Source organism: Babylonia areolata, chromosome 2 (genome assembly GCF_041734735.1).
Source record: "Babylonia areolata isolate BAREFJ2019XMU chromosome 2, ASM4173473v1, whole genome shotgun sequence".
Taxonomy (NCBI): Eukaryota; Metazoa; Mollusca; class Gastropoda; order Neogastropoda; family Buccinidae; genus Babylonia; species Babylonia areolata.
This window is the reverse complement of record NC_134877.1, coordinates 44,366,405-44,380,975: the sequence shown is the minus strand read 5'-3', so window position 1 is coordinate 44,380,975 and position 14,571 is coordinate 44,366,405.

The following is a 14,571-nucleotide window of genomic DNA, read 5'->3' as shown; positions in this document are numbered from 1 at the left end:
GGGTAGGCTGTGGTCTTCCATTCTGAAGACGTGTCCTGCCCAGCGCAGCTGGATCTTCAACAGCTTGGCCTCGATGCTGGTGACTGGTGACTCTGGTGACTATGGCTTTCTTGAGGTCTTTCCTGAGGACCTCAAAATTGGTGACGTGGTCACTCCACTGGATTGTCAAGATAGTGCGGAGGCAGCGTTGGTGGAATCTCTCCAGGAGGTGGGTGTGACTGTGGAAGTTGACCCAAGCCTTAGAGCCGTAAAGGAGGGTGGTCAACACCACGGCTCTGTGGACGTTGATCTTCGTCTCTGTTTTGAGGTGGTTTGTGTTCCACACCCACTTGTAGGGCCTTCCAACGGCATTGTTGGCTGTGGCCAGTCTGTTGTACACTTCCTCTACAATTCTGGCGTTATAGGAGAAGATGATGCACCCGAAATAGAAAACCGCTGCACGGCGTTCTGTCTGTTTTATGGTGATGCTTGGTGGGTCCTGCTCCTGTAGGGGGCTGGCTGGCAAAAAAAGAAATCAGTTTTCTTCGGGCTGACTAAAGACCAAAATGTGCGCAGTGCAAGCAGAACAGCACCAGCTGCTAATACCAGCTCTCGGATCAGCCTCTCCAAACGTGCTGTTGCGAGCTTGCCGTCGACACAGGTTGAAGGGGAGGTGTTCGTTCGAACGGAAACGGATGTAGACCACTTTTACTTCATCCAGATCCCAAATGGCTTGTTCTAGCATCTTGCTAAAGAAGAAGTCTACATACATACATGCATACATACATACATTCATACATACATACGTAGTAGCAGGCATCCTGCAGACTCGAGAGACTATGGAATCGTGCTCTGTGTTCTGGTCTGATCCTGGTCTGTCTGTCAAACTCTGGGCCTTCTGGAATTCTTTGCCGTTTTGCCTCTGCCGGTTGGACAACGTGCATCGTGTGCCTCCTGGAGGAGTCTCTCCAGAGCTCAAACCCTAGGTATGTAGGTAGTGTGGGAGGACAGAGTGTTACCCATACATACAGAGTCACATACAGACATACATGCATACATACATATGTGAATGAAAAAACAGGCACAAAAGCCTGAGAGCAGCGGGTACTGCAGCCATACAATGCTTTATCAATGAAGGTTCTCCCTTTCGTCATCCCACATCTTCCCAGTTCTTCCACCTCCTCTCTTCCCCCACCCCCCACCAACCACGACCTTGCTGTCCTCTCCGGCGGTCACGTGCCCTGCCTTCTCATGAACTCAAGTGCCTCCCACTCCCGCACCCCTCCCCCCATACACCCCCCCCCCCCACCCCACCCTGCTGCCACACTCAGCAACACTGCTGCCACAACACTCAGCACCAGCACAGAAGAAAACGTGGACGCCATAGAAACATGTTTGCCATGTTTCAGCCTCAACACTCTCAATACTAATCTCCCCTACAACTCCTTACCCCGACCACCACCACCACCTAACCACCCCACCCCACGTCACCCTCCACCATACTGCAATGCAGCCTTTTTTCTTTCATTTTTCTTTCTTTTGTTTTCTTTTTTTTCCGCTTGCCAACCGAACCCATCCTGACGTCTTTTTCACACATGTGCGCAACTGCGGGAATGGGTGTTCCACTCCAATTCAGGTTTTCAGTTTCACATCAGCATGGAGTGCGCTGAGTGCTAGACGATTCCATGCAGTGTCTTTCACCACCACCACCATCACCACCACCACCACCCTCACGACAGCGTCCCCTCCACAGCCAACCCCCCTACCCCACCCCCACACACAACACGCACTCTCTGTAATCAGCCGTGTCTTTTTCTCTGTTTACACGGCTCTGGTATTGCGGTTTGTATCGTTTTGATGGCTTTCCCAGCAGTGCTGGGTTTATGAGCAGGTCAAGCACTTTCCTTTGTTTTAATAAATAAATGAACAAATAAATAAATAGACGGATAAATAAATAAATAAACAGAGATGGGGTGTGTGGAGGGAGGTGTACATGGACCGTTCCACACGCTTTGTCACCAGTGTCCTTAAAATTGAAAGAGAGACGTGTGAATGTGATTGATGTCAACAGTAGTTGATGCTGTTGTTGTTGTTGTAGTTGTTATTGTTGTTGTTGTTGTAGCTGCTGCTACCGTTGTTGCTGTTGTTGTTTTGTAGATGCTACTGCTGTTGCTTCTGTTGTTGTTTGTTTGTTTGTTTGCTTGTTTCTTTTTTCTTTTATTTCTTTTTTTCTTTACACGTGGCATGCACTGACTGATCGTCTTTGCCCGCATAAAAAGGCGAGAGTGCAATGCGCGCTGACACACACACACACACACACATGCACTATGTGTGGGGGTGTGGGGGTGAGAGCGTGTGAGGTACGGAGGGCCGTGGGAAGAGGCCATTTGTGCGCTGCCCACTTGCACGTCTAATTGCACGTCCTTGTCAACCCCTCCGGGCCACGTGCCGTGATAGTGGAGTTGGTGTTTGAGGTGGTGGGAGGGCGGGTGTGGGTGTGTCGCTGGGGTCCAGTGGAAGGAGTTTTCTCTGGGTGTTTTCACACCTTCTTTATCGTGTGTGTGTGTGTGTGTGTGTGTGTGTGTGTGTGTGTGTGTGCATGCATGCTTGCAAGTGTGTGTGTGTGTGTGTGTGTGTGTTCATGAATGCTTGCAAGTGTGTGTGTATGTGTGTGTGTGTGTGTGTGTGTGTGTGTGTGTGTGTGTGTGTGTGTGTGTGTTCATGCATGCTTGCAAGTGTGTGTGTGTGTGTGTGTGTGTGTGTGTGTGTGTGTGTGTGTGTGTGTGTTCTTTAGTTTAGCGTCTTTTCACTATTAGTGATATTAGATGAAATATCAGTGTGTGTGTGTGTGTGTCTCTGTGTGTGTGTGTGTGTGTGTGTGTGTGTGTCTGTGTGTGTGTGTCTGTGTGTGTCTGTGTGTCTGTGTCTGTGTCTGTACGTGCGTGCTTTCATGCTTAAGTGTATGCATGTTTGTGTGAGTGTACTTGTGTGTTTCTGGTTCTTGTTGTGTGCGAGCCCCTCATTATTGTCCTGCATCAAGAGGCTTGATTGTTAGTCTGGTTTGCTCCCGGCCTTACGTATTTCATTGCCCTTTGCTTCTGTGGTTGTGTCCACATTGCTTAACAAAGATTCAAAGCTTTGCCCACTCGAATTTCAGGGCCTTGGGTGGGGGTGTGGGGGTAGGTGTGGGGGAGTGGGGGGTGTCTTTGGATTCGAAGACTGTGCCCAGTTGGTACCTTCACGTGATGACTGCTTTCCTTTTTAAGGTAGCTTCTCTGCCGTCTGTGTGTTCCAGCCATAATGGTACTAGTACCCAGCTGGAACCCTGTAAACTGTCGATACTTTCGACTTTTGTCCTTGTGAGTTGGTAGTGGGGATGTTGTTTCTTTGTTCCATTGTCTTGTTCATTCAGTTCCAGTTTCTCAAGAAGGCGTCACTGCATTCGGACAAATCCATATAAGCTACACTACACCCGCAAAGCAGACGCCTGACAGCAGCATAACCCAACGCGCTTGTATTGTATTGTATTGTATTGTATTGTATCACTTTTTTGTCACAACAGATTTCCCCGTGTGAAATTCGGGCTGCTCTCCCGAGGAAGAGTGCGTCGCTATGCTGAGATATTCTTTTTTTTTTCCTGCCTGCAATTTTATTTGTTTTCTTATCGAAGAGGATTTTTCTACAGATTTTTGCCAGGTTCAACCCTTTTGTTGCTGTGAGTCCTTTTACGTGCGCTAATTGTATGCTACGCGCGGGACCTCGGTTTATCGTCTCATTGAATGACTAGTGTCGAGACCACCACTCAAGGTCTAGAGGAAGGGGAGAAAATACTGGCTACTGTGGGATTCGAACCAGCGCGCTCAGATTCTCTCGCTTCCTAGGCGGACGTGCTACCACCAGGCCAATACTGTAAAACCTTGAGTGTATGCCGATATATTTGTCTACCGATCAGAGCGGATTTATTATACAAACTTTTGCCAGAGGACAACACTTTTGTTGTCATGGGTTCTTTTTCAGTGTGCCTAGTACGTGCTGCACACGGGACCTCGGTATAATTACTGGGTCGTCATAATGGATAGACGCTCAGTTTGATTTTCCATTAAAACATGGAAAAAAGGGCGAGGACGGGATTCGAACCCAGACCCTCACGGACACTATAATATTTATTGGCAGATAAGCGTCATCACCATTCTGCAAACTTGTTCCTCAAAACAATTCTTGCCATGCTGCAAGAATGGGGAGGTCACCGCCACCTGGCTGATTTGATTTATTGAGAGGTGAGGGATAAAAAGCTGGAAAAGACAATCAGGCTTGTTTCTTTCCCCTCTTTTCATAAACGCATTTTAATCATTGCTTTTAAAGTGAGGTGACGATGTGATCATTCTGTATTTTAATTATTTAAGTTCACCCATTAAGATATGAATCAATCAAATTTTCCTTGTGAACCCTTTTATTATTCTTTTGATTGCATTTAATTTGTACACACACACACACACACACACACACACACACACACACACACACACACACACACACACACACACACACACACACACATATATATATATATATATATATATATATATATATAAAATCTTCACAAGGTTGAATCATCATTGATTAATTTCCAGTCTACATCTTTTCCCACTTCTTCATCCTTCACATTGTTCTTGTGTGTATGCCTGTTTTATAATATTCATTGTATGGCTTCAAAGACAAGCTGTGAAAGTGGGCAATTCATGACTGTGTGTATAATTTAAGTCTGAAGGAGGGATCCACTGGAAGTTTTATATCCTTTTTTTTTTCTTTTTCCTTTTTTTTTTTACATAAAAAGATTTTAATAATTATTCTGATTGAAATTGGCTAAACATTTTATTGCCACCTGTGTCTTGTATGGACGTTGGGGGTGGGGGCGGGGGGTGAGGGAGGGGGCGCGGAGAATCCTAAACCGAAAGTGTCATAGACTTTGTGCAATGTTTCATTGTTCCATCCCCTTTGCCAGTGTCCTTCAGCTTGTGTGGGCGTGGTGAGTTCGTTGCTCCACTAATCTGTGTTCATTAAGTTAATAGTTCATACGTCAATTATGTATCTCCGTTTTTCGTTTTGCTCCTCGTCTTTTCAGTGAAGTGTAATTGAGTTCCTCTGTGTACAGATTGAATTTAAATCATGTATTGAACACTGCCCTGAGGTGGCCCTTTTCTGGTCGGCTGGGCTAAAAGCCATTTGATTTGATTTGATCTGATGCTTTGAATTTAAAGTATGAATTTTTTTTTTTTTTTTTTTTTTTTTTTTTGTTATGGTCTCTATGTTGTCAGGGTATTTGTTCTTGAGTTGTATGTAGGGTTTCTAATCCGTTCTTTTCAAGAGTGTAACAGTGTAACTGTGCTCTCTCTCTCTCTCTGTATATATATATATATATATATATATATATATATATATATATATATATATATATGTGTGTGTGTGTGTGTGTGTGTGTGTGTGTGTGTGTGTGTGTGTGTTACTAGATATTGACAGGTTTTATTTTCATCCAAAACATCGCTAAATACCCGATATCCGACAAAGGAATGTTGAACGTTTTGGAGGCTTTCCGAGACGTCTTTCCACAGCACGAATCATGTAAATGTGGAGTTGTCGAGCTCTAAATCCCAACGAGCCGACCTGTCTCGGGCCCTCAACAGAAGGCTTCACTTGTTTCCACACAGGAGCGCCTGGGACAACCATCACAGCACATACCTTGCTGTACAATTGGCACGCCACAGAGTTAGATTCCTTCTTGATGATGCACGAGGCCTCGTAAGCCGCAGGGCGCTTATGTTGGTAAAGGCGGTATGGGAAGAGGATCAAACAAACACATATAAAAACAACAACAACCGGGTTTTACTTGTGCTCTAAGGACCACAGTGTTTGCAGACGGCCATGTAGGCACTCGTAAGTGGAGACCCCCATCAAATGCTAACCATGAAAATTGCCAAAAGCCTCAAAGAATTGTGTTTAATAGAATTATGGGACGCCTGGGACTCCACAGGAGGTGTGTCTGTTGGGGAATTTCTTGAAGAAGGAGTGTGTGTTTGCGTGCGCACACACATTCACATTCGCAGACACACGTTCGCACACACACACACACACACACACACACACACACACGCACACACACATGCGCGCGTGCGCGCGGACACACACACACACACACACACACACACACGTGCTCGCGCGTGCATGCGTCCTCTTTTACCCATAGTATAGACAGAAGGAGGAAATAGGCAATAAATATCCAATGGTCTTCAAAAAGACCAGGAAAGACACACGTGGAAACCAGAGAACTGTACTTTTGCACAGATAAATAACTGCCCACCTCCATTGTTATACACTGAACCCAGCACTCTGTTGACGGTAACTGGCTCTGTCAGCTGTCTGTTCTTGTAAACGTTTTTTTCCCCCGCCCCTTTTTATGTCCTTTCACTTTGAATGCCAGTAAGTGTCTCAGTCATGAACATTGTTATAGAAATGCCGAGCCAGGCAACAATGAGAAGAGGAAGAAGAGGACGAGGAAGATCTACCTAACGTGCACCAGTAATTTTTTTTTTTTTTTTTTTGCGGAGGGCTGTTGTCATTTCCCCCCCTCCCTTCTCTTACCAGAAAGTAATATAATTGATGCAAGCATATTCTTATCGTGTATTGTAATAATCCTCCATGGAGCTGTTCGGGGAGTTAGACGGAGGGGAAGGCAGAGAAACAAATGGACTGATAGCATTGAAGATTGGACAGGAAACCCATTTGCAGAGACCCAGGCTTTGACACATACCTGAAGGAATCTGGTGAACAGTTCTTCAGTGTAGCAACCCAATCACTCTTCACAGAGTTAAGACAGAAGACGAAGAAGAAGAAGAAGAAGAAGAAGAGAAAACCCAAGAAGAAAAACAAAACGAAGGATGCGTGAATCACGCTTTAATTTATAACATTATGAAACAGGCTCACCAAAGTACATAATACTGATGGAGATAGGATGTTTTTGACCCTTTACATTTAATATGAGTTGTTTCTCTTGGTCTTAAACGAAGTCCATTAAAAGAATACTCTGCTGGTTAATTGTACATATATATTTCTTTCCAATACTCATTTTTTAGAATCATCTGCCTGGTTTCCCACAACTCAGCACCACACACACAAACACACACCTCCTTGCTTTTAAACAAAACATATACATGCGAAAATGAACACTTAATCAAAATGTCCACAAGCAAAAGTATGTGTGACGGGACATTAAGCAAATTTCACACCCCTGATGGAAACAAATGGCAGGGAGAGACTCCACAACCTGCACCACTAACGCCATCACCGTTATCCCTGAACTGCACCTCCATCAACACCCCCACCTCACTCGCTACAGCACACACCCTTAAAAAGTAACAAAGATAAAAGAAAGGAAGTGAACAGCTGTTTTGTTTGTTTGTTTGTTTGTTGTGGGTTTTTTGGGTTTTTTTTTTTAGCCGAGAACACCTCGTCCTGTCCCCAACAGAAGACATTGAGCGGAGGGTGATGGATGTGTGGCGTTGTGTGGATAAAATCAATGGAGAAGGGAAAAAAGCAAACAAGACAACAACAAAAAGGAAACAACAACAACAACCGGTATACAAAGGACATTGCAGGTCAGGAAAGGACAGCCCCAGGCTTTGATGTGTACAGCACGTTCACCTCGCTCCTGACTCTGATCAATGGCCGTCACTGCCACAGGGCTCTGCCCCCGACCACACACACACACACACACACACACACACACACACACAAACAGACCCTACCCCCTGTGTGTGTCAACACTCCTGACCCCTACACGGAATATTAATTTTAATGACGACTGACCTCAATCAACACCATTGTGTAACGAATGACTGCCATCTTCTATCAACACCGTGGAGTGCTGTCCCTGTCAACACCATGGAATGATGACTGCTGTCCCTGTCAACACCGTGAAATGATGACTGCTGGCCCCGTCAACACCATGGAATGGTGACTGCTGTCCCTGTCAACACCATGGAATGATGACTGCTGTCCCTGTCAACACCATGAATGATGACTGCTGGCCCCATCAACACCATGGAATGATGACTGCTGTCCCTGTCAACACCGTGAAATGATGACTGCTGGCCCCGTCAACACCATGGAATGGTGACTGCTGGCCCCATCAACACCATGGAATGGTGACTGCTGTCCCTATCAACACCATGAATGATGACTGCTGGCCCCATCAACACCATGGAATGATGACTGCTGTCCCTGTCAACACCGTGAAATGATGACTGCTGGCCCCGTCAACACCATGGAATGGTGACTGCTGTCCCTGTCAACACCATGAATGATGACTGCTGGCCCCATCAACACCATGGAATGATGACTGCTGGCCCCGTCAACACCATGGAATGGTGACTGCTGTCCCTGTCAACACCATGAATGATGACTGCTGGCCCCATCAACACCATGGAATGATGACTGCTGTCCCTGTCAACACCATGGAATGATGACTGCTGTCCCTGTCAACACCGTGGAGTTATGAGCGCTGGCCCCGTCAAAACCATGGAATGATGACTGCTGGCCCCGTCAACACCATGGAATGATGACTGCTGGCCCTGTCAACACCATGAATGATTACTGCTGTCCCTGTCAACAACATGGAATGATGACTGCTGTCCCTGTCAACACCATGAATGATTACTGCTGTCCCTGTCAACACCATGAATGATTACTGCTGTCCCTGTCAACACCATGGAATGATTACTGCTGGCCCTGTCAACACCGTGGAGTTATTGCTGCTGTCCCTGTCAACACCATTGATTGATGACTGCTGGCCCTGTCAACACCGTGGAATGATGACTGCTGTCCCTGTCAACAACATGAATGACGACTGCTGTCCCTGTCAACAACATGGAATGATGACTGCTGTCCCTGTCAACACCGTGGAATTATTACTGCTGTCCCTGTCAACACCGTGGAATTATTACTGCTGTCCCTGTCAACACCGTGAAATGATAACTGCTTGCCCTGTCAACACCGTTGAATGATGACTGCTGGCCCTGTCAACACTGTGGAATCATGACTGCTGGCACTGTCAACACCGTGAAATGATGACTGCTGGCCCTGTCAACACCGTGAAATGGTGACTGCTGGGCCTGTCAACACCGTGAAAGGATTGCTGCTGGCCCTGTCAACACCGTGAAATGGTGACTGCTGGGCCTGTCAACAACATGGAATGATGACTGCTGGCCCTGTCAACACCGTGGAATTATTACTGCTGTCCCTGTCAACACCGTGAAATGATGACTGCTGTCCCTGTCAACAACAGGGAATGATGACTGCTGGCCCTGTCAACACCGTGGAATTATTACTGCTGTCCCTGTCAACACCATGAAATGATGACTGCTGTCCCTGTCAACAACATGGAATGATTACTGCTGTCCCTGTCAACACCATGAAATGATGACTGCTGTCCCTGTCAACAACATGGAATGATTGCTGCTGTCCCTGTCAACAACAGGGAATGATTACTGCTGTCCCTGTCAACACCGTGGAATGATGACTGCTGGCCCTGTCAACACCGTGGAATGATGACTGCTGGCCCTGTCAACACCGTGGATTGATGACTGCTGGCCCTGTCAACACCGTGAAATGATGACTGCTGTCCCTGTCAACACCATTGATTGATGACTGCTGTCCCTGTCAACACCGTGGAATGATGACTGCTGGCCCTGTCAACACCGTGGAATGATGACTGCTGGCCCTGTCAACACCGTGGATTGATGACTGCTGGCCCTGTCAACAACATGGAGTGATGACTGCTCCCCCCCGTCAACACCACGGGGTGATGACAACCACCCCCTCCCTCCCTCTCTCTCTCTCTCTCTCTCTCTCTCTCTCTCTCGTTCGCTCGCTCGTTAAAACCACTATTAAATGTTAGGGATATGTCATTCGTCTTTGGGTAAAGAATGAACATAAAAAAGGGGAAAGGGAATAGGAAGTGGAGAATGTATGCATAGAAAAAAAAAATCTCGATTTTTGCACCCAACATGTATTCCATCAATCATTTCAATACATTCTAACCTATTGCCCAGACAGGCTGAGGCAGACATCATTACACATTCAAATGTATTTGCGCCCTTCCCCCAGTGAGCCAGACTCTCAAAGAGACAAGGACCCGGGGGAACTCTCTCAGAAGGCCAGGTATGCAAAGCACACTCCCTAAGTGTCCACAATGGGCGGCAGCGAACTGGCCACTCCACGCCACAGTTCAGTTCAGTTCAGTTCAGTTACTCAAGGAAGCGTCACAGTGTTCGGACAAATCCATATACGCTACGCCACATTTGCTAAGAAGATGCATAAACCAGCAGCGTAACCCAACGGGCTTAGTCGAGCCGGAATAAAAAAGGATACATAAACGCTGCATCCCCACAAAACACGGTTTTCTTTTCTTCCAGTGTCAATGGAGCAGCCCCAAGGAGCAGCAGCCACGTGATATTTGGCCGTGTCAGAAAACCGAGTGATCTCCCCTGCAGGAGGGAGAGGGAGGACTGGTCTCTAATCAGCACGTGGTTATCTATCTATCTATCTATCTATCTACCTACCTATCTATCTATCTATCTACCTACCTACCTATCTATCTATCTATCTACCTACCTACTTCTGGCTCCGTCCTCTCTCTCATTTGTCTCAGAGTAAATGATAAAGCAACAACACAGACTAACTCTCTCTCTCTCTCTCTCTCTCTCTCTCTCTCTCTCTCTCTCTCTCTTAATCTCTCGCTAATCCATGTGCATTTGTCTTTTTCTGAAAACATGTCGGTGAAAGGGACAAGTATTGTCATGCATAATCTTCGACACTTGTTAACGGCCACCAAGAAATAACAAGATGTATACACTTCCGAAGAAAGGAGCGAATGATTGAATGTGAAGGAAGGAATGTGTGGACGAACAAAACGAAACGTGTTCAGACAGCGTGTACACCATCGATGTTTTTAATGTATTCTGTCCTGTCAACCCGACTGGTCCATACAGAAACAGTTCAATCAGACAATAAGTTCAATCAAATTCCACTCACATCATCTATCCATCTATATAGCTCCCTTTTATCTCTCTACATCTCTCCCACTTTCTCTCTCTCTTTCAATCACTCAATCAGTGTGCATTTTGTCCTTTTTTTTGACAAAGTGTGGGTGAAAGGCAAGTATTGTCGATCATATCTTCAACACTTGTCAAGGCCCACCAAGAAATAGCCAGACGAATACACTACTGAAGAAAGGAACGATTGATTGGATGGGAAAAAAATCGATGTTTGGACAAGCAAACGAAACATGTACAGACAACGTGTACCCCATCGATGTTTTCAATGTATTATGCCCTGACATCCAGACTGGTCCATGCAGACAGAAGAGATACTAAGACTTTATCAAATTCCACTCATATCAACACTCAGTCTTTGAAGTTACCCAAACCTCCTTGGCAGCATCATTTTCAATTCAAATGGAATTGTGCTGCATTCTCCAGACAACCATTACATATTGCTCTGACTGGTTCACTGCAGACATCGTTCAGTCAGACAGGCTAGATACTGAATGCAGTGGAATTCTACTCCTATCATGGCCACGTTACAGCAACCCCCCCCACCCCCTCACCCTCCCCTCCCTCCCCAGTCCCGGTATTCTCCCAAACCGTCATGGTGGCATCATTTCACATTCAAATGTAATTGCTCCCTTTCCCAGTCAGCCAGACTCTCAAAGAGAGCTCCCGGGGAGCTCTCTCAGAAGGCCAGGCATGCACAGCACACTCCTCTACGCTACAGCCCCACAAAACTCAGCTCTTCTCCTCCAGTCTCCAGGGAGCAGGACCCAAGGAGCAGCAATGAAGTGATACATGGTGACAAAAAATAAGGTGATCTCCTTTGCAGGAGGGAGAGGGGCATCTGGCCCCTAGTCAGCTCACGGCTCTCTCTCTCTCTCTCTCTCTCTGGCTCCCTCCTCTATTCACTCATTTATATCTCTCCCTATATCTATCTCTCTCTTTCAATCACTCAATCAGGGTGCATTTCTCCTTTTTGACAAACTGTGGGTGAAAGGCAAGTGTTGTCAAGTATATCTTCAATATTTGTAAAAGCACACCACGAAATAGCCAGAAGAAGACACAAATGAAGAAAGGAACAAACGATTAAATGGGGAGATGATGGATGTGTGGACGATCAAACAAAACATGTTCAGATAACGTGTACTCCATCGATCTTTTCAGTGCATTCTGTCCTGACTCGTCCACGCAGAAACAGTTCAATCAGACAGACGGAATAATAAAACCTTATCAAATTCCACTCATATCATCGCCCAGTCTTCCAAGTTACCCAAAACCTCTTTGGCAGCGTCATTTTCAATTCAAATGTAATTGTGTTCCACTCCTCGGCCAGTCAGGCTCTCTTGTTGTTGCCCTTTAACACACACTTTCAGCAACGTCTGGGCTGAGTGTAAGAGAGTTTATTAAGTCTGCGATGAATGTGAGACTGGTCTCTCCATCTCTTTATATACAGGATGCAGGGTAAAGGTCTGGTTTTACATGAACAAAAAAAGGAATGGACATGAAAGTGAAAAAGAAAGAGCAAACTGGCTCGATTGAATAGTGAACTGAGAATGAATTGGTGGATGAAAGAATCTGTTTCTTTTGTTTTATGCAACATGTGTCCCATCGATCATGCCAGTGTATTCTAACCTATTGCCCTGACTGGTTCATGGCAGACATAATTAAATCAGTCAGATTAGATCATAAATTCTACGGAATTCCATTCCTATCATGGCCATGTTAACAGACCCCACAGTCCCCGTAGTTCCCCAAACCGTCAAGGTGGCATCATTTCACATTGAAATGTAATTGCTCCCTTTCCCAGTCAGCCAGACTCTCAAAGAGACAAGGACCCGGTGGAGCTCTCTCAGAAGGCCAGGCATGCAAAGCACACTCCTCAAGTGTCCACAAAGGGCGGCAGGGAACTGGCCACTCTACGCTACAGCGCCACAAAACTCAGTTCTTCTCCTCCATTCTCAAGGGAGCACCTCAGGGAGAAACAGTCAAGTAATACATGGTTACAGAAAACTAGGTGATTTTCCCTGCAGGAGGAAAAAGGATAACTAGTCCCTAGTCTGCACGTGGCCATTAATGGCATGGCTCCAGACAAACTGGCAGACATACAGACAGTGGCAGAGACCTAGAAAGACAGAGCGAAACAGAGAGGGAGAAACCAAGACATGCAGAGAGAGACAGGCAGACAGAGACAGATGGAGGCAGAGAGAGGCGTACAAGTCCGTTTTGTATTTCTCATTAATTAAATGTCACCACTGGCTTTGACTTCCGCTAACAAGCACTGGAAACGTCTGACTGTCAATCAATACAGTGAGCCGGTTGTTGGTCAGGACGGACATGGCGGAAACCAGGCAACCCGCCACACGTCTGCAGGCTCTCTCTTCACGCCAGTCTGTCGTCTGGTGCGGTGCTGGTCACACTACAACAGCAGACTCCTGGCAACAGATGTTAGGAAATGAGTCTGCCCCCAACACCCCCACCATTCCCACTCCACCACCACACTCCCCCCCTCCTTGCCCCCCCCCCCTTCCCCACCCCACCCCCCGTGGTGAAGTCTGGGTGCTATGGACTTCCTGACACTATCAGCGGTCTGTCCCCATCGCCATCCTTTAGTGGCCGTCACTCCCACAACAGGGGGACAACAACAGACGGGTTTATTTCCTCCTGGGTCCCCCACCCCCACCCCCACCCCCTTACAGTCTGACTGGTGGAAGAGGCCAAGTGGAGAGAATGAAGGTAGGCGTCAAAAGAAGACGGCGGCTCCTAAGTTTGGCGAGGAAACTGTATACATTAAAGCCAGAGACGACGGTGTGTGAGTGTGGAGGGGGTGGGGGGCGGGGGGAGGGGGGGAGGCGTGGGGAGGGTCATTTTTGAGTGTCAACACGGTGTGGTGCCATCCACATGGATGGGTCAGGACAAAGTGTAGGAATTCACAGGACTGCTGTAATCATCTTTCAGGCAGTAACAAGACAGCAACACACAGTGGATTCATACTGATACTCCTCATCCCCTGTCCGAAATATTCAGCAAGGAAAGCAGACTAACTTACAACACACAAATACAATACGATCTCCTGCATCAATGAATTCAAATATGAATGAAAATATATACTGTTAATTTGTTTCCCGAAATTCACACCCTCCCCTGTGTAAACGACATAGACACCACAGCCTCTCATCAATCAAGTACAGAGATTATATCAAAACTCCACGAACAGTGCGTCGTGCAATGAATATTAAGCAGGTTGATAAATCTGGGAATTCCCCGGTTGATATCCAAGCCGTTAAGGGAACTGTCAGTATTGCTCACGGGTGATATGAAACTCATTTCCGACTGTACAAATTCAAAGGAGTCTCGAAATCACTTTATTCAATGAATAATAATCACACAATCACGAAATCCATGACCATCCATTGATATCAAACACAATGAAGCTGTATGCTTCAACGCTATGCATGTCCATACATACATACAGCACGTGAGACAGAAAGAA